The following is a 27,997-nucleotide window of genomic DNA, read 5'->3' on the forward strand; positions in this document are numbered from 1 at the left end:
AGATGAGGTCAGTAACGGTCTGAGAATTGATGATCTTCAGTGGTGGGGACATGGTCGAGGGGGACGTAGCAGGAGTTGTCTCTCTTTAAGGAAAGGGTTAATCAGACTGGCAACAGAGTTTTGCAAACTGCCTTGAAGTGAACTGATGAAAAGCGCTGATATAATATTGCTGATGATTTGTCTTTATATTGTTGTTATGTTGATTTTTAACCTGCGTGTTAAATAGGTAAGTATGATTCTCTAACACCCCCTGACTCGTCTCCATTTCTCTTCGTTTATAGACGATCACTGACCCATGATTTTTCCTTCATTTGCAGAAGCTGCCTGCTCCAGCATGAATTCTCCTTCATTTACAAATGTCCTTGACACATTATTAGTTTTCTTTCATTTACAGACGTTGCCTGATGCATCATGATTTCACCTTCACTTGCAGACACTCCCAGATCATCACCATTTCACTTTTATTTCCAGACACTCCCTGACCCTTCACTTTTTCTCCTTTATTTACAGACGCTCCCTTACCTTCACCATTTCTCCTTCATTTACAGACGCTCCCTGACCGTCACCATTTTTCCTTCATTTACAGACGCTCCCTGACCCTCGTTATTTTTCTTTCGTTTACAGACGCTCCCAGACTGTCCCGCAGTTTGGCGCATGCGCGGGGACCATGGGCCGCTCGTTGCGTTTCCGCTTGAGCGAAACCGGGAACCGGCGGGTCAAGAACGGGGGGAAAGGGGGGAGAATGGAGGGGGGATAATGGAGGGGGGAGAATGGAGGGCGGGTAGTGGAGGGGGGAGAATGGAGGGGGGGTAGTGGAGGGGGGAGAATGGAGGGCGGGTAGTGGAGGGGGGATAATGCCGCCTGTTTTCTCTCGGGCCCTGGGCCCTACACTCGGTGTTTCTGGGCCCTGCGATCCCCGCCCTTTATTAACCCGCTCTCTCCAGCTCTTTCCCCTCCGCCTCTCCCTCAGTCGCCACCCGCCCGCCGCGCATGCTCAGCTCACACTGACCGGGTGATTGACGGGGGCTCCGGGCCAATAGGAAGAGCGGGGGCGGGGCTGGAGGACCTTGCGTGCACCGGGTCCTCCAACCGATGGGAGTGAGTGAGGGGCGGGACTTGCGGCACCGAGTGGGCGGGACTGAGCCGGGCTCTCCCTCATTGGCTGAAACTCTGCAACATTTTGAAACCTGATTGATCTCAAACTCCGGGAGAAAACTGGCCCTTTCTGTTGTGGTTCAAACAGATGGAACCCTGTGGGGCGGAGCAAAGATTTCAACATTAGTTAGTAAAATGAATCAATTCAGGACAGAGAGCAGGGAGTAATGGGGGAATAACACAGGTCTAATTAATACATTAAAAACACAGAACATAATGTAATTGGTGTTAACAGTTGGGAAAACATTCACCAGGCTTTTATAGGGAGAGTAACATTCATCAGACTTTTTTAAGGGACAGTAACATTCATCAGACTTTTTAAAGGGGCAGTAACAGTCAACCGGCTTCTTAAAGAGACAGTACACTGATAACAAAAAACATCTGTAAAACAGAATGAAAGAGACAGGATCTTCCCCCTTGTCGTTCTTTATTCCGTAAGACCTTCCAATGACCTTCCCTCCATCATAAGGTCAGAAGTGGGGATGTTCGCTGAAGATTGCACAATGTTCAGTTCGATTCGCAACCTCTCCGATTTGGAAGCAGTCCGAGCCCGCATGCAGCAAGAGCTGGAGAACATCCAGGCTTGTCTGATCAGAGGCAAGTAACATTCGCGTCAGACAAGTGCCAGGCAATGACCATCTCCAACAAGAGAGAGTCTAACTACTTCGCCTTGACATTCAACAGCATTACAATCGCCGATTCCCCCACCATCAACATCCTGGGGGTCACCATTGACCAGAATCTTAACTGGACCAGCCATATAATACTGTGGCTACAAAGCAGATCAGAGGCTGGGTATTCTGCGGCGAATGACTCACCTCCTGACTCGCCAAAGTCTTTGCACCATCTACAAGGCACAAGTCAGGAGTGTGATGGAATACTCTCCACTTGCCTGGATCAGTGTAGCTCTAACAACGCTCAAGAAGCTCGACACCATACAGGACAAAGCAGCCCGCTTGAATGGCACCCCATCCACCACCCTAAATGCTCACTCCCTTCCCCACAGAAGCACCGTGGCTGCAGTGTGTACCATCTGCAGAATGCACTCGCCAAGGCTTCTTCGACAGCACCTCCCAAACCCATGACCTCCACAACCTCAATCCGACACACCCGCTCTAACCACTAACCACAGCACTGCGGGAGAACCTTCACCACATGGACTGCAGCGGTTCAAGAAGGCGGCTCACCACCACCTTCTCAAGGGCAATTAGGGATGGAGAATAAATGCTGTCCTTAACAGCAGCCGCGCCTTCAGAGGCCCTAAGCTCTGGAATTCTCTTCCAAAACGGCTCTGTCTCTCTCTCCTCCTTTAAGACGCTCTTTCAAAACTTTCTCCATGACCAAGCTCAATCCTGACCACCAAACCAAACCACTAACCCCAATCCTCAATCCTGACCACCATCCCGAGCTACTAACCCCAATCCTCAATCCTGACCACCATCCCGAACCACTAACCCCAATCCTCAATCCTGACCACCAGCCCGAACCTATAACCCCAATCCTCAATCCTGACCACCATCCCGAACCACTAACCCCAATCCTCAATCCTGACCACCATCCCGAGCTACTCACCCCAATCCTCAATCCTAACCACCAGCCCAAACCACTAACCCCAATCCTCAATCCTGACCACCAGCCCAAACCACTAACCCCAATCCTCAATCCTAACCACCAGCCCAAACCACTAACCCCAATCCTCAATCCTGACCACCAGTCCCAACCACTAACCCCAATCCTCAATCCTAACCACCAGTCTCAACCACTAAGCCCAATCCTTAATCCTACCCACCAGCCCGAACTACTAACCCCAATCCTCAATCCTAACCACCAGCCCAAACCACTAACCCCAATCCTCAATCCTGACCACCAGCCCAAACCACTAACCCCAATCCTCAATCCTAACCACCAGCCCAAACCACTAACCCCAATCCTCAATCCTGACCACCAGTCCCAACCACTAACCCCAATCCTCAATCCTAACCACCAGTCTCAACCACTAAGCCCAATCCTTAATCCTACCCACCAGCCCGAACTATTAACCCCAATCCTCAATCCTAACCACCAGCTCAAACCACTAACCCCAATCCACAATCCTAACCACCAGTCTCAACCACTAAGCCCAATCCTTAATCCTACCCACCAGCCCGAACTACTAACCCCAATCCTCAATCCTAACCACCAGCTCAAACCACTAACCCCAATCCACAATCCTGACCACCAGCCCTCACCACAAACCCCAATCCTCAATCCTACCCATCAGCCCTAACGACGACTCCAACCCCAGTCCTCAATCCTGACCAGCAGTTCGAGTGAGGGAGCACGGAGCAGCAGTTATCAACAGAGTCTGGATTCGACAGAGTCGATAATTGGGAATTTTGTGAGTGAGGGGATTTTTCTGGTTTGATCTTTATCTAAAATTTGACTAAGTTTGGCATCAAGCATTTCACTCAAATTTAATCTTAACGTGCAGTTTTCAGTTGCATGGTGAACAAGCAGCCTGAACTGTCAGTTGGTCACCTAGTTAATTAGATGACTGGTTAGAACTGGTAATCTACTGTCAGCTGGGGCTGACTCAAGTGATTGGCATTCGAGCGAGCATAAATTCAGAAGGGTTTTACGAACGCACGGAGTAGCAGCTATTGACGGAGTCTGGTTTCGATCGAGTCTATAAATTGGGGATTCGGTGCAGTAAGGGGTGAGCTGCATTTGATTAGTCAGCGGAGAGGAGCGTACCGGGGGGAGGGGGACCGAGAGCGGGTCACTGCAACAACGAAACCAAACTGCAGTGTAACGTCACAAGTCGACAGGCAGGTGGTTGGTGGTGATTATCTCTTCTGTTTTCTTCATTTGTCGGAATGTGGGCTCAGTAACATATTGCGTAAAACTAAATTAAAAAGAAAATAAACTTAATTTGATAAATTAAACAAGGGAGTGAATCGATCTGAAGAGTAAAGGTTACAGGGTAAAGCTCGCAGGTTGCAATGAGAAGAACGGGCTCCTCTTTCTCCCTCTTCTTGCAGTTTTCCTCCCCATTGTAGAGGACACAGAAAGAAAGAAAGACTTGCATTGAAATGGCGCCTTTCACGATCAAAGGATACCCGAGAGGTCAGATGGGGCCTCGGATTAATGACTCATTCGAAAGACGGGACTTCCTTCAGTGCAGCACTCCCTCAGTACTGGCACTGCGAGTGTCATCCTGGATTATGTGTTCAAGTCTCTGGAGTGGGACTTAAACTCACAACCCTCTGACTCAGAGGCGAGAGAGCTACCCACTGAGTCACAGCTGACACCAGAGATAATGCTTACAAGGAGTGTGCAGCAGAGAGTGCGATGTGCTTGTGGTTTATCGCTAATAATCACTGCGGCAGACAGTTGTGGATGCAAAACAGATTAGGAGTACAGGAAGTCAAACAAGACAGGAGCATTCGTGACCAGAATGTTCCCTTTTTTGAGAATGGGAACGACGTGAGTTACCTTCCAATCTCAGGGAACAATCCCTGACTCTATTGAGCTGTTGAAGATCCAGGGAAGGGGCTCACAGAGCACCCGTCCCATCTCTTTAAACACCCTTGGGTGGATATCATCAGGGTCTGGAGCACAATCTATTCTGAGATTTCCTATTTTATACAAGATGACATCACTTTCTAAAGTACTGCAGTACAAAGTGATCTGGGGGTCCTAGTGCAAAAAAATCAAAAAGTTAGTATGCAGGTGCAGCAGGTGATCAAGAAGGGCAACGGAATGTTGGCTTTTATTGCTAGGGGGATAGAATATAAAAACAGGGAGGTATTGCTGCAGTTATATAAGGTATTGGTGAGACCACACCTGGAATACTGCATACAGTTTTGGTCTCCATACTTAAGAAAAGACATACTTACTCTCGAGGCAGTACAAAGAAGGTTCACTCGGTTAATCCCGGGGATGAGGGGGCGGACATATGAGGAGAGGTTGAGTTGATTGGGACTCTACTCATTGGAGTTCAGAAGAATGAGAGGCGATCTTATTGAAACATATAGGATTGTGAAGGGGCTTGATCGGGTGGATGCAGGAAGGATGTTCCCAAAGATGGGTGAAACTAGAACTAGGGGGCATAATCTTAGAATAAGGGGCTGCTCTTTCAAAACTGAGATGAGGAGAAACTTCTTCACTCAGAGGGTGGTCGGCCTGTGGAATTTGCTGCCTCAGGAAGCTTTGGAAGCTACATCATTAAATAAATTTAAAACAGAAACAGACAGTTTCCTAGAAGTAAAGGGAATTAGGGGTTATGGGGAGCGGGCAGGAAATTGGACATGAATTTAGATTTGAGGTTACGATCAGATCAGCCATGATCTGATTGAATGGCGGAGCAGGCTCGAGGGGCCAGTTGGCCTACTCCTGCTCCTATTTCTTATGTTCTTATGATCTAATTTTAATATTTCTGATGTTATTGTCGACACCAGATCCCACAGCTGGAATCTGAGCATCATTCACACGAGTGGAGACTGATGTGAAATAATCATTTAACAGCTCTGTCATAGCTTGGGAATCTGTTTGAATCTGTCCGGAACTGTCCTTCAGTGATTCAAAATCTTATTAACGGTCTTCTGACTTCTGACGTAGCTGGAAAAACGTTGACTATTATTACCACAATTGTCCACCATCATTTCCAAAGATCTTCTCTTCCCGGAGCAACTGTCAATCGTAATGACCACCCCTCCCAACACCACCCCCACCGCCAGGGATGTCCCGGGGATGGTCCAGGTCGTGTATTTTTCGTTATCCTGGTGTCTTACCCGCACACATTAATAAAACAGGGAATTCTGGAAACACACTGCAGGTCCTTCTTTATCTGGAGATCAAATGACTCGTGGATAATTCTCCCAGCCTGTGAACTCCTCCCTCTGCTATTTTAATGCAGAATTTATCCCATTTATTTTAAATGGGTTTAATAACAGAGAACAACCAAAGAGGAATTTTAAGGAGTACTTTTTTCCTTATTGGCCCTGTTTCATTCTGTGGGATGTTCTGTCAACTATAACATCAGAAATATTAAAATAGAAACGGATGTCATCTTGGATAAAAGAACAAATCTCAAAATAGATTGTGTTCCAGGTCCAGATGATATCCACCCAAGGGTGTTTGAAGAGATGGGACGGGTGCTCTGTGAGCCCCTTGCCAGGACCCTCACGGTGACTTTGCTGTCAGTGAAGAGAGGCGAGAAATCCCAAAGTGCCGTTTGCCCCTCTCAGTGTGGCCCTGAAGGACTGTGTCCGGGCTGAAGTTCTGTTCCCACCGGACGATCCTCCCCCGAGATTGTCCTTTCTGAGCTCCAGTCAGGTGATGCTAAACACTCAAGTGGGAAATGCAAAAATCGACAACAAGGTGTTTAAAACAAAGCTGATTTATTTGCCGTGTATCCAGAATATTAAACTCCAGCCCAGTTATAGGGGTTATTAACATCAGCAGAAACAAACCCCAACTGTCAGAATGAACACAGTTCAGTCCTGGATGTGATTAACAGCAGAAATAACAGCAGAATCCAACCCCTGCATCACAGGTGAACTCACTGGTGTCTCAGAACATTTAAAACAGCCTCTCCAGTGTGAATACGTTGGTGTCTCTGCAGATTCCTTTTGCTTTAAAATCTCTTCTCACAGTCAGAACATTTAAAGGGTCCTTTATCAGTGTGAACAAGTCGGTGCACAGTGAGGTGGGATGAACGAGTGAATCCCTTCCCACACACGGAGCAGGTGAACGGCCTCTCCCCAGTGTGATCACGCTGATGAGTTTCGAGCTGGGACGGGTAATTGAATCCCTTCCCACAGTCCCCACATTTCCACGGTTTCTCCGTGGTCCGGGTGTCCTTGTGTCTCTCCAGGTTGGACGATCAGTTGAAGCCTCGTCCACACACAGAACACGTGGACGGTTTCTCCCCGCTGTGAATGGTGCGATGTTTTTTCAGACTGTGTAACTGGTTAAAGCTCTTTCCACACTCAGTGCACTGGAACACTCTCACTCGGATGTGTGTGTCTCGGTGATTTTCCAGTCACACTGATGTTTGATCTTTTCCCACAGACAGAACAGACAAACATTTCTCCTTTCACATTCAAAGGCGAATGATATTCAGGTCCTGATGAATCGAGGGATTCTGTCAGATCTTGACGTGATGTTTGGTTTGAGTTTCCCGTCTGCAAATCCTCCCCTTCTAATACCCTGTAAAAGGAGTTTACAAAAGTCATCAGGATAAATGCAGGATAGAAATTCAGAACAGACAATTCTAGTTTCTACAGAATATTCTTCCTGCTCATTACCCAGACTGAAAATCGGCGTCCAACACATTGTCCCTCCTCCCTGTGCTTAAATCCAAACCCATCGCACCATCTCCAAAATATTTCCTTCTCCGAGTTTCAAGCCACCCCTGAAGGTGCTGACTCTGACCGGGTTCAGTTCCACACTCACTGATTCCCCTCTCTCTCCTCCCCTGAAGGTGCTGACTCTGACTGGGTTCAGTTCCACACTCACTGATTCCCCTCTCTCTCCTCCCCTGAAGGTGCTGACTCTGACTGGGTTCAGTACTACACTCACTGATTCCTCTCTCTCTCCTCCCCTGAAGGTGGTGACTCTGACTGGGTTCAGTTCTACACTCACTGGTTCCCCTCTCTCTCCTCCCCTGAAGGTGCTGACTCTGACTGGGTTCAGTTCTACACTCACTGGTTCCCCTCTCTCTCCTCCCCCTGAAGGTGCTGACTCTGACCGGGTTCAGTTCCACACTCACATGGGTTGGTCATGGAACAATTGTCAGTTCTGGGTTCGTCGTCCATAAGACGGAGTCAGTAATTTAATCTGAATGAAAGTGAATAAGTCGTGAATGTTGAGAATGATTCAAGTAACCGGAGTTGTTACGTTGAGTAGCGGAGAATCTAAATATAGTTGTTCGAAAAAAAGTAAGAATTTGCATTTATAAAACGCCTCAGGACATCGCAAGGGGCTTTCGAGCCAATTAATAATTTTGAATTTTGGTCCCCGCTTTAATGTAGGAAATGCGGCCGCCAATTTACACACAGCAAGATCAGAATGTGATCATCTGTTGAATCCAGTTGAAGTGCAAGGTGACAATGAATTATACCTTTAAAGTCTTCATTCCGACTGAATATAGTGCCCTCAAAGATCGGGAGATTTATCGTCCGGCTCAGACTCAATCTGGGCGATTCCATAATGGTTGGAAAGGTCAAAGGTTATTCGTAGAGTCCTAAATCTGATCAATCAGACAATCACTGTGCTGATTACCCGGCTTGTTCCAACACCCTCATTAATAGAGTGGGGGAGGGTCTGGAATATCCTCAGCTCGGTATATTGCCCAGTAATATCTGTACATCCTTTTGTCGACGTGACACAGGGATCGTAAACAATGCTTTTCAATTTAATATGAGATGAACAAACTGAAATTCAAGGGCGGGGTGCAGAGGGGACTGTATGTCCTGGTGAGAGATGGAGGTGTAGAGGGACTGTATGTCCTGGTGAGGGATGGAGGTGCGGAGGGACTGTATGTCCTGGTGAGAGATTGAGGTGTAGGGGGACTGTATGTCCTGGTGAGGGATGGAGGTGCAGAGGGACTGTATGTCCTGGTGAGGGATGGAGGTGTAGAGGGACTGTATGTCCTGGTGAGGGATGGAGGTGCAGAGGGACTGTATGTCCTGGTGAGAGATGGAGGTGTCGGGCGACTGTATGTCCTGGTCAGAGATGGAGGTGTAGAGTGACAGTATTTCCTGGTGAGGTATGGAGGTGTATAGGGACGGTATGTCCTGTTGAGAGATGGAGGTGCAGAGGGACTGTATGTCATGGTGAGAGATGGAGGTGTCGGGTGACTGTATGTCCTGGAAAGGGATGGAGGTGTAGAGGGACTGTATGTCCTGGTGAGAGATGGAGGTGTAGAGGGACTTTATGTCCTGGCAAGGGATGGAGGTGTAGGGGGACTGTATGTCCTGGTGAGAGATGGAGGTGTAGAAGGACTGTATGTCCTGGTGAGAGATGGAGGTGTGGAGGGACTGTATGTCCTGGTGAGAGATGGAGGTGTGGAGGGACTATATGTCCTGGTGAGAGATGGAGGTTTGGAGGGACTGTATGTCCTGGTGAGAGATGGAGGTGTCGAGGGACTGTATGTCCTGGTGAGAGATGGAGGTGCAGAGGGACTGTATGTCCTGGTGAGGGATGGAGGTGTAGAGGGACTGTATGTCCTGGTGAGAGATGGAGGTGCAGAGGGACTGTATGTCCTGGTGAGAGATGGAGGTGTAGAGGGACTGTATGTCCTGGTGAGAGATGGAGGTGTAGAGGGACTGTATGTCCTGGTGAGGGATGGAGGTGTAGAGGGACTGTATGTCCTGGTGAGAGATGGAGGTGCAGAGGGACTGTATGTCCTGGTGAGAGATGGAGGTGTAGAGGGACTGTATGTCCTGGTGAGGGATGGAGGTGTAGAGGGACTGCATGTCCTGGTGAGAGATGGAGGTGTCGGGTGACTGTATGTCCTGGTGAGGGATGGAGGTGTAGAGGGACTGTATGTCCTGGTGAGAGATGGAGGTGTCGGGTGACTGTATGTCCTGGTGAGGGATGGAGGTGTAGAGGGACTGTATGTCCTGGTGAGAGATGGAGGTGTGGAGGGACTGTATGCCCTGGAGAGAGATGGAGGAGTAGAGGGACTGTATGTCCTGGTGAGGGATGGAGGTGTAGAGGGACTGTATGTCCTGGTGAGGGATGGAGGTGTAGAGGGACTGTATGTCCTGGTGAGGGATGGAGGTGTAGAGGGACTGTATGTCCTGGTGAGAGATGGAGGTGTAGAGGGACTGTATGTCCTGGTGAGAGATGGAGGTGTCGGGTGACTGTATGTCCTGGTGAGAGATGGAGGTGTCGGGTGACTCTATGTCCTGGTGAGGGATGGAGGTGTGGAGGGACTGTATGTCCTGGTGAGGGATGGAGGTGTAGAGGGACTGTATGTCCTGGCGAGAGATGGAGGTGCAGAGGGACTGTATGTCCTGGTGAGAGATGGAGCTGTCGGGTGACTGTATGTTCTGGTGAGAGATGGAGGTGTAGAGGGACTGTATGTCCTGGTGAGAGATGGAGGTGTAGGGTGACTGCATGTCCTGGTGAGAGATGGAGGTGAGGAGGGACTGTATGTCCTGGTGAGGGATGGAGGTGTAGAGGGACTGTATGTCCTGGTGAGAGATGGAGGTGTGGAGGGACTGTATGTCCTGGTGAGAGATGGAGGTGTCGGGTGACTCTCTGTCCTGGTGAGGGATGGAGGTGTAGAGGGACTGTATGTCCTGGTTAGGGATGGAGGTGTAGAGGGACTGTATTTCCTGGTGAGGGATGGAGGTGTAGAGGGACTGTATGTCCTGGCGAGAGATGGAGGTGCAGAGGGACTATATATCATGGCGAGAGATGGAGGAGTAGGGGGACTGTATGTCATGGTGAGGGATGGAGGTGTAGAGGGACAGTATTTACTGTGGTGGATGCCGTAAGGATGTTCCCAAAAATGGGTGAAACTCGAACTAGGGGGCATAATGTTAGAATAACGGGCTGCTCTTTCAAAACTGAGATGCGGAGAAACATCTTCACTCAGAGGGTAGTAGGTCTGTGGAATTTGCTGTCCCAGGAAGCTATGGAAGCTACATAATTAAATAAATTTAAAACAGAAATAGACATTTCCCGAGAAGTAAAGGGAATTAGGCGTTACGGGGAGCGGGCAGGAAATTGGACAAGAATTTAGATTTAAGGTTAGGATCAGATCAGCCATGATCTTATTGAATGGCGAAGCAGGCTTGAGGGGCCGATTGGCCTACTCCTGCTCCTATTTCTTATGTACTTATGTTCTCATGGAGATGTGGGGGAACTGAATGTCATGGGGAGACATGGAGTTTTCGGGGGACTGTATGTCCTGGCGAGGGATGGAGTTTTCGGGGGACTTTATGTCCTGGCGAGGGATGGAGTTTTCGGGGGACTGTATGTCCTGGCGAGGGATGGAGTTTTCGGGGGACTGTATGTCCTGGCGAGGGATGGAGTTTTCGGGGGACTGTATGTCCTGGCGAGGGATGGAGTTTTCGGGGGACTGTATGTCCTGGCGAGGGATGGAGTTTTCGGGGGACTGTATGTCCTGGCGAGGGATGGAGGTGTAGAGGGACTGTATGTCCTGGTGAGGGATGGAGTTGTAGGGGGACTGTATGTCCTGGTGAGACATGGAGGTGTAGAGGGACTGTATGTCCTGGCGAGGGATGGAGTTGTAGGGGGACTGTATGTCCTGGTGAGAGATGGAGGTGTAGAGGAACTGTATGCCCTGCCAGATCTACGTTCTTTACCGATGTTCCCTGAGCAATCACCATTTCTTCTTTTAAAGTTAGTCCTTGGACCATCGACATTTCTCCTTTATTACAGACGCTCCCTGACTGGTCTCCATTTCTCCTTGCATTACAGATGATTACGTTACTCGTCACAATTTCTCCTTCATTTACAGACACTCCCTGCCGATCGCCATTTCTCCTTAATTTGCAGACACTCCCTGACTATCACCAGTTATCCTTCATTTACAGACGCTCCCTGACCATCACCAGTTATCCTTCATTTACAGACGCTCCCTGATCATCACCATTTCTCCTTCATTTACAGACGCTCCCTGACAATCGCCATTTCTCCTTTATTTGCAGACGCTCGCTGACCATCACCATTTCTCCATCGTTTACAGACACTCCCTACTGTCATCATTTCTCCTTTATTTACAGACGCTCCTTGACAATCACCATTTCTCCTTTATTTACAGACGCTCCCTGACCATCACCATTTCTCCATCATTTACAGACACTCCCTACTGTCATCATTTCTCCTTTATTTACAGACACTCCCTGACCTGTCACCATGTCTCCTTCATTTACAGACACTCCCTGACCGTGATTATTGCTCCTTCATTTACAGACGCTCCCTGACCGTCAGCATTTCTCTTTCATTTACAGACACTCCCTGAACTGTCACCATTTCTCCTTCATTTCCAAATGCTCCCTGACCATTATCATTTCTCCTTCATTTACAGATGCTCCCTGACCCGGCACGATTTCTCCATCATTCACAGATGCGTCCTGACCGTCATTACTTCTCCTTCATTTACAGACGCTCCCTAACTCGCTGAGAAGGCCCAGGTGGGGAGATAATATGTACTTGTGATGGATGGAGGTGTAGAGGGACTGTATGTCCTGGTGAGGGATGGAGGTGTAGGGGGTCTGTATGTCCTGGTGAGAGATGGAGTTGTGGAGTGTCAGCATTTCCTGGTGAGGGATTGAGGTGTCGGAGACTATATGTACTGGTGAGAGATGGAGGTGTAGAGGTACTGTATGTATTGGTGGGGGATGGAAGTGCAGAGGTACTGTATGTATTGGTGAGGGATGGAAGAGTAGAGGGACTGTATGTCCTGGTGAGAGATGGAGGTGTAGAGGGATTGTATGTCCTGGTGAGGGATGGAGGTGTAGAGGGACTGTATGTCCTGGTGAGAGATGGAGGTGTGGAGGGACTGTATGTCCTGGTGAGAGATGGAGGTGTAGAGGGACTGTATGTCCTGGTGAGAGATGGAGGTGTAGAGGGACTGTGTGTCCTGGTGAGGGATGGAGGTGTAGAGGGACTGTGTGTCCTGGTGAGGGATGGAGGTGTAGAGGGACTGTATGTCCTGGTGAGAGATGGAGGTGTAGAGGGACTGTATGTCCTGATGAGAGATGGAGGTGTAGGGGGACTGTATGTCCTGGTGAGAGATGGAGGTGTAGAGGGACTGTATGTCCTGGGGAGAGATGGAGGTGTTGGGAGACTGTATGTCCTGGTGAGGGATGGAGGTGTGGAGGGACTGTCTGTCCTGGTGAGGGATGGAGGTGTAGAGGGACTGTATGTCCTGGTGAGGGATGGAGGTGTAGTGGGACTGTATGTCCTGGTGAGAGATGGAGGTGTAGAGGGACTGTATGTCCTGGTGAGAGATGGAGGTGTAGAGGGACTGTATGTCCTGGAGAGAGATGGAGGTGTAGGGGGACTGTATGTCCTGGTGAGGGATGGAGGTGTGAAGGGACTGTCTGTCCTGGTGAGGGATGGAGGTGTAGGGGGACTGTATGTCCTGGTGAGAGATGGAGGTGTAGAGGGACTGTATGTCCTGTGGAGTGATGGAGGTGTAGAGGGACTGTATGTCCTGGTGAGAGATGGAGGTGTAGAGGGACTGTATGTCCTGGTGAGGGATGGAGGTGTGGAGGGACTGTCTGTCCTGGTGAGGGATGGAGGTGCAGAGGGACTGTATGTCCTGGTGAGGGATGGAGGTGTAGAGGGACTGTATGTCCTGGTGAGGGTTGGAGGTGTAGTGGGACTGTATGTCCTGGTGAGAGATGGAGGTGTAGAGGGACTGTATGTCCTGGTGAGAGATGGAGGTGTAGAGGGACTGTATTTCCTGGTGAGAGATGGAGGTGCAGAGGGACTGTATGTCCTGGTGAGAGATGGAGGTGTAGAGGGACTGTATGTCCTGGTGAGAGATGGAGCTGTTGGGCGACTGTCTGTCCTGGTGAGAGATGGATGTTTGGGGATATTGTATGTCCTGGTGAGAGATGGAGGTGCAGAGGGACTGTATGTTCTGTTGAGGGATGGAGGTGTAGGGGGACTGTATGTCCTGGTGAGGGATGGAGGTGTAGGGGGACTGTATGTTATGGTGAGAGATGGATGTGTGGAGTGACTGTTGGTCCTGGTGAGGGATGGAGGTGTAGGGGGACTGTATGTCCTGGTGAGAGATGGAGGTGTGGAGGGACTGTATGTCCTGGTGAGGGATGGAGGTGTAGAGGGACTGTATGTCCTGGTGAGAGATGGAGGTGTAGAGGGACTGTATGTCCTGGTGAGAGATGGAGGTGTTGGGAGACTGTATGTCCTGGTGAGAGATGGAGGTGTAGAGGGACTGTATGTCCTGGTGAGAGATGGAGGTGTAGAGGGACTGTATGTTCTGTTGAGGGATGGAGGTGTAGGGGGACTGTATGTCCTGGTGAGGGATGGAGGTGTAGGGGGACTGTATGTCCTGGTGAGAGATGGAGGTGTAGAGGGACTGTATGTTGTGGTGAGAGATGGATGTGTGGAGTGACTGTTGGTCCTGGTGAGGGATGGAGGTGTGGAGGGACTGTATGTCCTGATGAGAAGTGGAGGTGTAGGCGGACTGTATGCCCTGGTGAGGGATGGTGGTGTCGGGGGACTGTATGTCCTGGTGAGAGATGGAGGTGTAGGTGGACTGTACTTCCTGGTGAGTGATGGAGGTGTAGAGGGACTGTATGTCCTGGTGAGGGATGGTGGTGTCGGGGGACTGTATGTCCTGGTGAGAGATGGAGGTGTAGGTGGACTGTACTTCCTGGTGAGTGATGGAGGTGTAGAGGGACTGTATGTCCTGGTGAGAGATGGAGGTGTAGAGGGACTGTATGTCCTGGTGAGGGATGGAGGTGTAGAGGGACTGTATGTCCTGGTGAGAGATGGAGGTGTAGGTGGACTGTACTTCCTGGTGAGGGATGGAGGTGTAGAGGGACTGTATGTCCTGGTGAGAGATGGATGTGTCGAGGGACTGCATTTCCCTCCATATCTATGTCCCTTTCCGATGTTCCCTGAGCAATCACCATTTCTTCTTATTTTCAAGTTAGTCCCTGGCCCATCGACATTTCTCCTTTCCAACAGACTCTCCTTGACTGGACTCCATTTTTCCTTGAATTATAGATGATTCCCTTACTCGTCACAATTTCTCCTTCATTTCCAGACACTCCATGCCGATCGCCATTTCTCCTTCATTTACAGACACTCCCTGACGATCAGCAGTTCTCCTTCATTTACAGACGCTCCCTGACCATCACCATTTCTCCTTCATTTACAGACGCTCCCTGACAATCACCATTTCTCCTTCGCTTACAGACGCTCCCTGGCAATCACCATTTCTCCTTCATTTACAGACACTCCCTACTGTCATCATTTCTCCTTTATTTACAGACACTCCCTGACCTGTCACCATGTATCCTTCATTTGCAGACACTCCCTGACCGTAATCATTGCTCCTTCATTTGCAGACGCCAGCTGAGCGTCAGCATTTCTCTTTCATTTACGGACAGTCCCTGACCTGTCACCATTTCTCCTTTAATTACAAATGCTCCCTGACCATCATCATTTCTCCTTCCTTTACAGACGCTCCCTGACAGTCACTATATCTCCTTTATTTGCAGATGCTCCCTGACCCAGCATGATTTCTCCATCATTCACAGATGCTCCCTAGCTCGCTGAGAATGCCCAGGTCGGGAGACTGTCTGTCCTGGTGAGGGATGGAGGTGCAGAGGGACTGTATGTCCTGGTGAAGGATGGAGGTGTTGAGGGACTGTATGTCCTGGTGAGGGATGGAAGTGTAGAGGGATTGTATGTCCTGGTGAGGGATGGAGGTGTAGAGGGACTGTATGTCCTGGTGAGGGATGGAGGTGTAGGGGGACTGTATGTCCTGGTGAGAGATGGAGGTGTAGAGGGACTGTATGTCCTGGTGAGGGATGGAGGTGTAGAGGGACTGTATGTCCTGGTGAGGGATGGAGGTGTAGAGGGACTGTATGTCCTGGTGAGGGATCGAGGTGTGGAGGGACTGTATGTCCTGGTGAGAGATGGAGGTGTCGGGGGACTGTATGTCCTGGTGAGGGATGGAGGTGTAGGGGGACTGTATGTCCTGGTGAGGGATGGAGGTGTAGAGGGACTGTATGTCCTGGTGAGAGATGGAGGTGTAGAGGGACTGTATGTCCTGGTGAGAGATGGAGGTGTAGAGGGACTGTATGTCCTGGTGAGGGATGGAGGTGTAGGGGGACTGTATGTCCTGGTGAGAGATGGAGGTGTAGAGGGACTGTATGTCCTGGTGAGAGATGGAGGTGTAGAGGGACTGTATGTCCTGGTGAGAGATGGAGGTGTAGAGGGACTGTATGTCTTGCCACATCGACGTTCTTTCCCGATGCTCCATGAACAATCACCTTTTCTCCTTCATTTCCAGACACTCCCGAACTCGCTGAGAATGCCGAGGTTGCACTGAATTTCCGGCCGCAACCAAACTGGAGAAACCGGGAACCGGCGGGTCGTGGAGGGGGATAATGGAGGGGGATAATGCGGCCTGTTTTCTCTCGGGTCCTGGGCCCGACACTCGGTGTTTCTGGGCCCTGCGATCCCCGCTCTCTTCAGCTCTTTTTCCGCCACCTCTCCCTCAGTCGCCGCCCGCCCGCCGCGCATGCTCAGCTCACACTGTCCTGGTGATTGACGGGAGCTCCGGGCCAATAGGAAGTGCGGGGGCGGGGCTGGAGGACCGAGCGGAGTGGCGGGTCCTCCAACCAATGGGAGTGAGAGGGGGCGGGGCTTGCGGCACCGAGTGGGCGGGGCTGAGCCCGGATCTCCCTCATTGGCTGAAACTCTGCAACATTTTGAAACCTGATTGATCTCAAACTCCAGGAGAAAACTGGCCCTTTCTGTTGTGGCTTCAAACAGATGGAACCCCGTGGGGCGGAGCAAAGATTTCAACATTAGTTCGTAAAATGGATCAATTCAGGACAGAAAGCAGGGAGTAATGGGGGAATAACACAGAGTGGGGATAAAGTGAATGCAGTGGGTGTTGTGTGGCTGGATTGTCTGAAGGTGTTTGAGAAGGTGCCGCACAGGAGGATCTTTGATAAAATGAATACTCACGGAATTGAAGGGAGTGGGGCTGCGTGGACAGGAAGTTGGGGAAAGGGCAGAAAGCAGAGAGTCGTGGATAATGGATATTGTTCAAACTGGAGAGATGTAAACAATGGTGTCCCCCAGGGTCAGTGTTGGGACCATTGATCTTCTCAATACAGGGAAATGATCTGGGCTCGGGTATATCGGACACAAGATCAAAATCTCCAAAGGGACCAGGGCTAACTGTGAAGAGGACTGTAAGTGATTTCAGTGTGACATATACAGGTTAGTAAATGGGGCAGGTAGATGTCGGATGAAATTTAATGCAGAGAAATGTGAGGTGATAGATTTTGGGAGGAAGAATAAGGAGATGAAATGTACAGTAAAAGGCAAAACTTTAAAATGAGTAAAGGAGCAGAGAGACTTAGTGGTTTAAGATTGTAGCGAACACCTTGTCTTATTAATTAGCAGGTTTGAGAGTCTAGCATCTGCAACTTTCATACTTTATTACTAATATGAGATGAGCAGATTCTCTGTCCTCTATTATATCTCATATCGATCCGTCAATCTGAGTAAACATGCAAGTCCCATGTGTCCACAATAACTTACACGAGGTCAGCCCGCTGGATGGAACCTCAGGCGCCCTGAGCTCGATCTCCAGTGTCTCCAGTCCCTTCCATCACTATCCCCTCACTTTTATGCCCTGTAGTGACCCATCTCTGTACCTCACTCATTGTCTTCTCGGCTGGGTTGAGGCAGGAATCGAGGAAAAGACAGCCGGAATTTCTCTAATCTGTGATTTACAGGAAGACACATTCCTTGTTTCACAGAAATTACACTTCTCCAGTAATTTTCTCATTATCCCTAAACCACCCTGCCTACTGTTAATTATGTTATTTCTTATATTTTCACAATTTTAGATATAAACATCACACATTCTAATTTAACCTATTCTGTTATCAGTGGTTTAAACTTTTCTTATGGTTAATAACAGACAAAGTCCTGTTCTTTCTCCTCATCTGATCAGAGATTCCAACCAGCCGATTCTGGGGTTTGGAATGTCTGATCTGTGTTGCCATGGTGACCTGTCTGCAGTGAAGGGCCTTTTGAGTTTCCATCTCAGACTAAACTCCTCTTTCCCAGAATACACACTATATCAGATATTTGATGTTAATTTATTTTAGCCATGTTGTGTTAATATCTCTAAAACCCATAAGTTAAATACAGCACGGGTTAGATACGGGGCAAAGCTGTGCTGTCGCTGCCCTGGGAGTGTTTGATGGGAAAGTGTAGAGGGAGATTTACTCTGTATCTAACCCGTGCTGTACCTGCCCTGGGAGTGTTTGATGGGACAGTGTAGAGGGAGCTTTACTCTGTACCTAACCCATGCTGTACCTGCCCTGGGAGTGTTTGTTGGGACAGTGTAGAGAGAGATTTACTCACATATCCTCTCCATCACCAAGATCGCCTACTTCCACCTCTGTAACATTGCGCATCTCCAGCCCACCTCAGCTCATCTGTTGCTGAAACCCTCGCCCATGCATTTGTTACCTTTAGACTTGACTGTTCCAATGATCTCCTGGCCGGCCTCTCATCTTCCACCCTCCATAAACTTGACCTCATCCAAAACTCTGCTGCCCGTATTCTAACTCGCACCAAGTCCTGTACATCCATCACCCCTGTGCTTGCTTTTGGTCGGACGGGAACACCTCGATTTTAAAATTCTCATCCTTCTTTCCAAATTCCTCCATGGTCTCGGCCCTCCCTATCTCTGTATCCTCCTCCAGCCCAACAACCCTCCGAGATTTCTGCGCTTCTCCTAAATCTCTCCACCGTTGGCGGCCGTGCCTTCAGCTGCCACGGCCCTCAGCTCTGGAATTCCCCATCTAAACCTCTCCTCCTCTCTCTCCTCCTTTAAGACGCTCATTAAATCTGACCTCTTTGACCAAGCTTTTGGTCACCGGTCCTAATATCTCCATATATGGCTCAGTGTCACATTATGTTTGATAATCGCTCCTGTGAAACGCCTTAGGAGCTTTTATAATGTTAAAGGCGCTATATAAATGCAAGTTGTTGTTCTTGTATGTAAACTGCTCTGTGCCTGACCTGGGAGTCCCGGATACTGACAAGAGGTGCTCGGACTGATTAAATGTCCCATTTCCAGACTCTGACACCCATCACCTCGATGAGCACAAAGATTCACCTGAAGAAAGTCACACAAATCCATCAGCTTCTCCCCGGACACAGATACCGAGGGACAGGGGGTTTCCGGGACAGTGACAAGTCTTACTCAATAAGCTGTAAATTGATCCTGGACCTCTTAGAATCATAGAATTATAGAAAATTTACGGCACAGAAGGAGGCCGTTCGGCCCATCTTGTCCGCGCCGGCTGAGAAACGCGCCACCCAGCCAAATCCCACTTTCCCGCATTTGGTCCGTAGCCCTGCAGGTCACGGCTCTTCAGGTGCACATCCAGGTATTTTTTAAATGAGTTAAGGGTTTCTGCCTCTTCCACCCTCTCAGGCAGTGAGTTCCAAACCCCCACCGCCCTCTGGGTGAAAGATTTTCCTCATTTTCGCTCTAATCCTTCTACCAATCACTTTAAATCTATGCCCCCTCTTCATTGACCCCTCCGCTCAGGGAAATCGGTCCTTCCTATCCATTCTATCTAGGCCCCTCATAATTTTGTACACCTCAGTCATATCACCCCTCAGCCTCCTCTGCTTCAAGGAAAACAACCACAGACTATCCAATCTGTCATCACAGCTAAAATTCTCCAGTCCTGGCAACATCCTCGTAAATCTCCACTGCACCCTCTCAAGTGCAATTACAACCTTCCTGTAATGTGTTGACCAGAACTGTGCGCAGGACTCAAACTGTGGCCTAACTAGTGTTTTATACAGTTCCAGCATAACATCCCTGTTATTTTATTCTATGCCTCGGCTAATAAAGGAAAGCATTCCATCTGCCTTCTTAACCACCTTATCGACCTCTCCTGCTACCATGTCGAACGAAGCGAGTTGATTTTTTTGAGGAGCTAATTAATGTGGTAGATTAGGAGTGTCTATGGATGTTATTTATATGAACTTCCAGAAGGCGTTCGACAAGGTTCCACATAAGAGTCTGTTGACAAAATCGAGAGTGCATGGAATTGGAGACAACCCATTGGCTTGGACAGGGAATTGGTTATGAGGTAGGAGACAAAGAGTGGGGATAATGGGTATCGACTCAAATCAGCAGGATGTGACCAGTGGTGTCCCCAGGGATCTGTACTGGGGATTCAGCTTTTCACTATGTTTATAAATGACTTGGATGAAGGAATAGAGAGCCGTGTATCTAAGTTTTCTGACGACAGTAAGTTAGGAAGTACAATAAATATTGTAGATGGGAGCAGATAGTTGGAAAGGGACGTTGAAAGATTAAGTGAACGGGCAAAACTCTGGCAGATGGAGTTCAATGTGGGAAAGTGTGAGGTCATCCGCTTTCAACCTAAGAAAGATAGATCAGGGTATCAAAATGGTGAGATGCTGGGAACTGTGGAAGAGCAGAGAGATTGTGGAGTCCATGTCCAGAAATCACTAAAAGCTGAAGGACAGGTACAAAAAATAATTGAAAAGACGAATGGAACTTTGAGCCTGATCAAAAAGGGCTGGAACACAAAGGGTGGAAGTTATGTTAAAGCTGTGCTGAGCTCTGGTTAGAACCCATCTGGATACTGAATTCAGTTCTGGGCAGCGCACCTCAGGAAGGATATATGGGCCTTGGAGGGGGTACAGCACAGATTCACCTGAATGATACCGGGGCTAAAAAGGTTAAATTATGAGGACAGACTGTGCAGACCAGGCTTGTATTCCCTTCAGTATAGAAGATTAAGGGCAGATCTAATGGTCGTATTTGAGATGATTAAAGGATTTGATGGGGAAGATGGAGAGAAACTATTTCCTCTGGTGGGGGAGTCCAGAACAATGGGCCATAACCTTAAAATTAAAGGTCGTCCGTTCAAGGGTGATGTCAGGAATCATTTATTCACACAAAGGGCAGTGGAAATCTGGAACCCTCTCCTCCAAAAAGCTGTTGAGGCTGGGGATCAATTGAAAATTTCAAAACTGAGATTGATCGATTTTTGATAGTCGAGGGTATAAAGTGTTCAAATCCAAGGCGGGTAAATTGAGTTAATATACAGATCGAACTTGATCTTATAGAATGGGGGAACACGCTCGAGGGTTTCAATGGCCGACTCCTGTTCCTCTGTTCCTAAGGAGACGGAAAATGATTCTTAAAATATGATTCTCTGGTCCTCAGTCCACGGGCTGCATGTGTGCCCCGCCCGCCCGCTTTGGTTAAACACATGAAACAAGAGCCTGGCGGACGGGAGCTTCATCCACCCGCCACAGGCCGCACCAGAGGACTGAACGGGGCTAAAAACCAGCAGGAATCAAGAGGGACTGATCTCCGCGGACTTCCCCACCTCTACCGTACCTGTTAGTCACTAAATCCGGGCGGTAAAAGATGAAAACAGGCCTCACTGTGTTTGTATCCCAGAGATGAGGGGATTGGGCAGAACACCAGACCAACACCGTGTGATGATGGAAAGTCTTCTCATTATTTAATGAATTTAACAATTCCAGTAAAGGGATATTTCACCACATTCTTCAACTCCTCTCTGAATTTAGTCTGGGTCACGGCATAAATACACGTGTTGGTGCAGCAACTCAGGAGCTGGAGCATAAATCCCAGTTCATTTACGAATTCAGGTAGAGACACAGGAATAAAGTCTAACACATACAATCGGTTCCATACAGAATACAACAGAAACACCGCCCATAACAGGATAAAATTCCCCGATATAACGAACAGTAAAATGATGGATTTCCTTCTCTTCTCCATCTCTGGGTCACTGGGACACTCCGCACTGCTGTGGGCTCGGAGTCTCCTGCGGACTCTGCTCGACACTAAAATGTGTCTGACGGTTAAAGCATTGAGCAGCAGAATCAGAACAAATGGAACAAATGGGGTTACAATATAATGAAGGAATACAATTACTGCCCACACCTGTGAATAAAGAACATCCAATGATACAAAACAAAACCAGGGAGAATTACTCATCCAATATTCACCTCCAAGCATAAAGTACCAGAAAGTGTTCTTCACACAGAACAGCACACTCACTGTTCCCAGAACCACAGCCGCCGTTTTCTCGGTGCAATATTTTGTTTTCAGCTTCTGGCAACAAATGGCCACAAATCGATCAAAGGTGAAAGTGACTGTGAACCAGACAGAACAGTCTGTGACTGAGTACAGCAAGACGGCGTGGATATTACACAGTTTAAAGTTCCAAATGAACTGAAACTGAGACGAATAAAGAATAGGAATTTGCATGAATATCAGATCAGTGATAACGACCAGTAGATCCGCCGCTGCCATGGACACCAGGTAACGGGTGACACATTTGGAGAGACCGCACCTTCCTCCAGACAGGATCACAATCGTCACTAAGTTCACTGTAAGGAAGAGAAAAACAAGGAATTGTACATCAGACTGGGAGTAAAAGCAGCAGCCTGGTCGCTCATCCCTGGGAACATTCTACTAAATCTCCTCTGCACCCTCTCCAAGGCCTTGAAATCGTTCCTAATGTGTGATGCCCATAATTGGAGACAATTGGACAGCTGAGGCCTGACCAGTGATTTGTAACCAGTGGTTAGTCCACTCTTGGAGTATTGTGCACCGTTGTGATCTCCATTAATAACAATGGTTTAAAGGCACTGGAGTGAGTGCAAAACAGATTTACAATGATAATACCAGAACTGAGAGGATGTACTTATCAGGAGGGGCTGAACAGGCTGGGACTCTTTTCTCTCATTTTTTCACTAGTGGTGTCGTGTGGGGACAAAACTAGTGGTCATAAATATAAGATAATGACCAACAAATCCAATAAGCAGTTCAGGAGAGACTGAATTACCCAGGGACTGGTAAGAATGTAGAGCTCGCTACCACAAGGAAAAGTTGAGGCGAATAGAATAGATGCATTTAAGCGGAAGTTAACTAAGTACAAGAGGGAGAAAGGAATTGAAGAATATGCTGATAGGGTGAGATGAAGTAGAATGGGAGGAGTCTCGTGTTGAGCATAAACACCGGCATAGACCAGTTGGGCCGAATGGCCTGTTTGTGAGCTGTAAATTCTATGTATTTCTATGTAACCCGAGTTTAGGAATTATTAAATTCGCTCGACCGGGGGCCAATGTCAGTCAGCAAGCAGAGGGGTGATGTGTGAACGGGATTTGGTGCGAGTTTGGATGCGGGCAGCAGAGTTTTGGATGAGCTCAAGTTTATGGAGGGTGGTGGGTGGGAGACCGGCCAGTGGAGCATTGGAATAGTCGAGTCTGGAGGTAACAAATCCAAGGGTCAGCATTTCAGCAGAAGGTGGGCTGAGGCTGGGGCAGAGACGGGCAATGTTCGCGAGGTGGAAGTCGGCGATCTTGGTGATGGAGAGGAACTGGGGACAGAAGCTCAGCTCAGGGTCAAATAGAACGCCTTCTAGTCCGGTTGAGCCTCAGACTGTGACCAGGGAGGGGGATGGAATCAGTAGCGAATGAACGGAATTTGTGATAGGGGCTGAAGACAATGGCTTCACTCTTTCTAATGTTTAAATGGACGAAATTTCTGCTCATCCAGGACTGGACGTTGGATTCGCAGTGAAGGGGTCGAGAGAGGCGGTGGTGAGAAACAGCTGGGTGTCAGTTACATGTGGAATCTGACTTTGTGTTTTCGGATGATGTCACCGAGGGGAAGCTTGAATATGTGAAATAGGAGGAGGTCAATGATTGTTCCTTGTGGGACACCAGAGATAACGGTGTGTGGGCGGGAAGATAAATCATTGCTGAGAGGAGCCGAGCGGAGCGGAGGGAGCGTCCGATAAAAGGCGGGATTTCAGAGCGCTGAGAACAGCTGATAGGAGGCGAGCCGAGCGGAGGGAGCGTCCGATAAAAGGCGGGTTTTCAGAGCGTTGAGAGGAGCCGAGCCGAGCGGAGGGAGCGTCCGATAAAAGGCGGGATTTCAGAGCGCTGAGAACAGCTGATAGGAGCCGAGCCGAGCGGAGGGAGCGTCCGATAAAAGGCGGGATTTCAGAGGGTTGAGAGGAGCCGAGCCGAGCGGAGGGAGCGTCCGATAAAAGGCGGGATTTCAGAGCGCTGAGAGGAGCCGAGCCGAGCGGAGGGAGCGTCCGATAAAAGGCGGGATTTCAGAGCGCTGAGAACAGCTGAGAGGAGCCGAGCCGAGCGGAGGGAGCGTCCGATAAAAGGCGGGATTTCAGAGCGCTGAGAACAGCTGAGAGGAGCCGTGCCGAGCGGAGGGAGCGTCCGATAAAAGGCGGGATTTCAGAGCGCTGAGAACAGCTGAGAGGAGCCGAGCGGAGCGGAGGGAGCGTCCGATAAAAGGCGGGATTTCAGAGCGCTGAGAACAGCTGAGAGGAGCCGAGCGGAGCGGAGGGAGCGTCCGATAAAAGGCGGGATTACAGAGCGCTGAGAACAGCTGAGAGGAGCGGAGCCGAGCGGAGGGAGCGTCCGATAAAAGGCGGGATTTCAGAGCGCTGAGAACAGCTGAGAGGAGCCGAGCCGAGCGGAGGGAGCGTCCGATAAAAGGCGGGATTTCAGAGCGCTGAGAACAGCTGAGAGGAGCGGAGCCGAGCGGAGGGAGCGTCCGATAAAAGGCGGGATTTCAGAGCGCTGAGAACAGCTGAGAGGAGCCGAGCCGAGCGGAGGGAGCGTCCGATAAAAGGCGGGATTTCAGAGCGCTGAGAACAGCTGAGAGGAGCGGAGCCGAGCGGAGGGAGCGTCCGATAAAAGGCGGGATTTCAGAGCGCTGAGAGGAGCCGAGCCGAGCGGAGGGAGCGTCCGATAAAAGGCGGGATTTCAGAGCGCTGAGAGGAGCCGAGCCGAGCGGAGGGAGCGTCCGATAAAAGGCGGGATTTCAGAGCGCTGAGAACAGCTGAGAGGAGCCGAGCCGAGCGGAGGGAGCGTCCGATAAAAGGCGGGATTTCAGAGCGCTGAGAACAGCTGAGAGGAGCCGTGCCGAGCGGAGGGAGCGTCCGATAAAAGGCGGGATTTCAGAGCGCTGAGAACAGCTGAGAGGAGCCGAGCCGAGCGGAGGGAGCGTCCGATAAAAGGCGGGATTTCAGAGCGCTGAGAACAGCTGAGAGGAGCGGAGCGGAGGGAGCGTCCGATAAAAGGCGGGATTACAGAGCGCTGAGAACAGCTGAGAGGAGCGGAGCCGAGCGGAGGGAGCGTCCGATAAAAGGCGGGATTTCAGAGCGCTGAGAACAGCTGAGAGGAGCCGAGCGGAGGGAGCGTCCGATAAAAGGCGGGATTTCAGAGCGCTGAGAACAGCTGAGAGGAGCGGAGCCGAGCGGAGGGAGCGTCCGATAAAAGGCGGGATTTCAGAGCGCTGAGAACAGCTGAGAGGAGCCGAGCCGAGCGGAGGGAGCGTCCGATAAAAGGCGGGATTTCAGAGCGCTGAGAACAGCTGAGAGGAGCGGAGCCGAGCGGAGGGAGCGTCCGATAAAAGGCGGGATTTCAGAGCGCTGAGAACAGCTGAGAGGAGCCGAGCCGAGCGGAGGGAGCGTCCGATAAAAGGCGGGATTTCAGAGCGCTGAGAACAGCTGAGAGGAGCGGAGCCGAGCGGAGGGAGCGTCCGATAAAAGGCGGGATTTCAGAGCGCTGAGAACAGCTGAGAGGAGCCGAGCCGAGCGGAGGGAGCGTCCGATAAAAGGCGGGATTTCAGAGCGCTGAGAGGAGCCGAGCTGCGACCGAGTTCGAAGTGACGTCAGGAATCAGATCGGGACGCGACACAGGGGAGGCACCTGATTGGTGAGTAGGTTCAGGTGAGTATTTCTCCTTATCGACAGTGACTGAAATAAAAGGAAAGGGAAGGTCTGCAGGTCTTATAGGAAGTAGCGTTTATTTTTTAGTGAATCAAAGTCCCTAGTGTAGTTAACATTCTCTAAATTGAGAACAATTTAAAGGAGTAAACTCCTTAAAGGGAGTGGTAAGTAGTTTTTCTTTCCTTTTTTTTTCTCTTGACATTGTAGTTGTTCTTAAGCTAATTTAAGGGTTAAGTCATGGCAGGAGATCCCAGCGCCGTGTCATGTTCCTCTTGTGGGATGTGGGAATTCAGGGCTCCTTCCTGTATCCCTGATTCCTTCACCTGCGGGAAGTGTGTCCAGCTGCAGCTATTGTTTGACCGCTTGACGGCTCTGGAGCTGCGGATGGACTCACTTTGGAGCATCCGCGATGCTGAGAAAGTCGTGGATAGAACGTTCAGTGAGTTGGTCACACCGCAGATAAAAATTACTGAGGGAGATAGTGAATGGGTGACCAACAGACAGAGGAAGAGTAGGAAGGCAGTGCAGGGGTCCCCTGCGGTCATCTCCCTCCAAAACAGGTATACCGTTTTGGATACTGTTGGCGGAGATGGCTCACCAGGGGAAGGTGGCAGTGGCCAGGTTCATGGCACCGTGGCTGGCTCTGCTGCACAGGAGGGCAGGAAAAAGAGTGGCAGAGCTATAGTGATAGGGGACTCGATTGTAAGGGGAATAGACAGGCGTTTCTGCGGACGCAACCGAGACTCCAGGATGGTATGTTGCCTCCCTTGTGCAAGGGTCAAGGATGTCTCGGAGCGGCTGCAGGACATTCTGGAGGGGGAGGGTGAACAGCCAGTTGTCGTGGTGCATATAGGCACCAACGATATAGGTAAAAACAGGATGAGGTCCTACAAGCTGAATTTAGGGAGTTAGGAGTTAAACTAAAGAGTCGGACCTCAAAGGTAGTAATCTCAGGATTGCTACCAGTGCCACGGGTTAGTCAGAGTAGGAATGACAGGATAGCTAAGATGAATACGTGGCTTGAGAGATGGTGCAAGAGGGAGGGATTCAAATTCCTGGGCCATTGGAACCGGTTCTGGGGGAGGTGGGACCAGTACAAATTGGACGGTCTGCATCTGGGCAGGACTGGAACCAATGTCCTAGGGGGAGTGTTTGCCAGTGCTGTTGGGGAGGGTTTAAACTAATGTGGCAGGGGGATGGGAACCGATGCAGGAAGTCAGTGGGAAATAAAGTGGTGACAGAAACAAAAGGCAGTAAGGGAGAGTGTACAGAACATGACCGGACAGATGGTCTGAGAAAGCAGGGCAAAGACCAAGGGAAGTCTAGATTAAACTGCATTTATTTCAATGCAAGAAGTCTGATGGGCAAGGCAGATGAACTCAGGGCATGGATGGGTACATGGGACTGGGATGTTATAGCTATTACTGAAACATGGATAAGGGAGGGGCAGGACTGGCAGCTCAATGTTCCAGGGTACAGATGCTATAGGAAAGATAGAGCAGGAGGTAAGAGAGGAGGGGGAGTTGCGTTCTTGATTAGGGAGAACATCACGGCAGTAGTGAGAGGGGATATATCCGAGGGTTCGCCCACTGAGTCCATATGGGTAGAACTGAAAAATAAGAAGGGAGAGATCACTTTGATAGGATTGTACTACAGACCCCCAAATAGTCAACGGGAAATTGAGGAGCAAATATGTAAGGAGATTACAGACAGCTGCAAGAAAAATAGGGTGATAATAGTAGGGGACTTTAACTTTCCCAACATTGACTGGGACAGCCATAGCATTAGGGGCTTGGATGGAGAGAAATTTGTTGAGTGTATTCAGGAGGAATTTCTCATTCAGTATGTGGATGGCCCGACTAGAGAGGGGGCAAAACTTGACCTCCTCTTGGGAAATAAGGAAGGGCAGGTGACAGAAGTGTTAGTGAGGGATCACTTTGGGACAAGTGATCATAATTCCATTAGTTTTAAGATAGCTATGGAGAAGGATAGGTCTGGCCCAAAAGTTAAAATTCTAAATTGGGGAAAGGCCAATTTTGATGGTATTAGACAGGAACTTTCAGAAGTTGATTGGGAGAGTCTGTTGGCAGGCAAAGGGACGTCTGGTAAGTGGGAGGCTTTCAAAAGTGTGTTAACCAGGGTTCAGGGTAAGCACATTCCTTATAAAGTGAAGGGCAAGGCTGGTAGAAGTAGGGAACCTTGGATGACTCGGGAGATTGAGGCACTAGTCAAAAATAAGAAGGAGGCATATGACATGCATAGGCAGCTGGGATCAAGTGGATCCCTTGAAG

At 49.5% G+C, this 27,997-nt stretch overlaps 1 protein-coding gene across 1 annotated transcript in view; it reads left to right on the top strand.

Moving 5' to 3' along the window:
* LOC137315822 (zinc finger protein 239-like) overlaps positions 1-27,997 on the top strand; it is a 118,407-nt gene that overhangs the window by 9,950 nt on the left and 80,460 nt on the right. The window lies entirely within an intron of this gene.

This window comes from Heptranchias perlo, unplaced genomic scaffold (assembly GCF_035084215.1).
Source record: "Heptranchias perlo isolate sHepPer1 unplaced genomic scaffold, sHepPer1.hap1 HAP1_SCAFFOLD_56, whole genome shotgun sequence".
In the NCBI taxonomy this organism is placed as follows: domain Eukaryota; kingdom Metazoa; phylum Chordata; class Chondrichthyes; order Hexanchiformes; family Hexanchidae; genus Heptranchias; species Heptranchias perlo.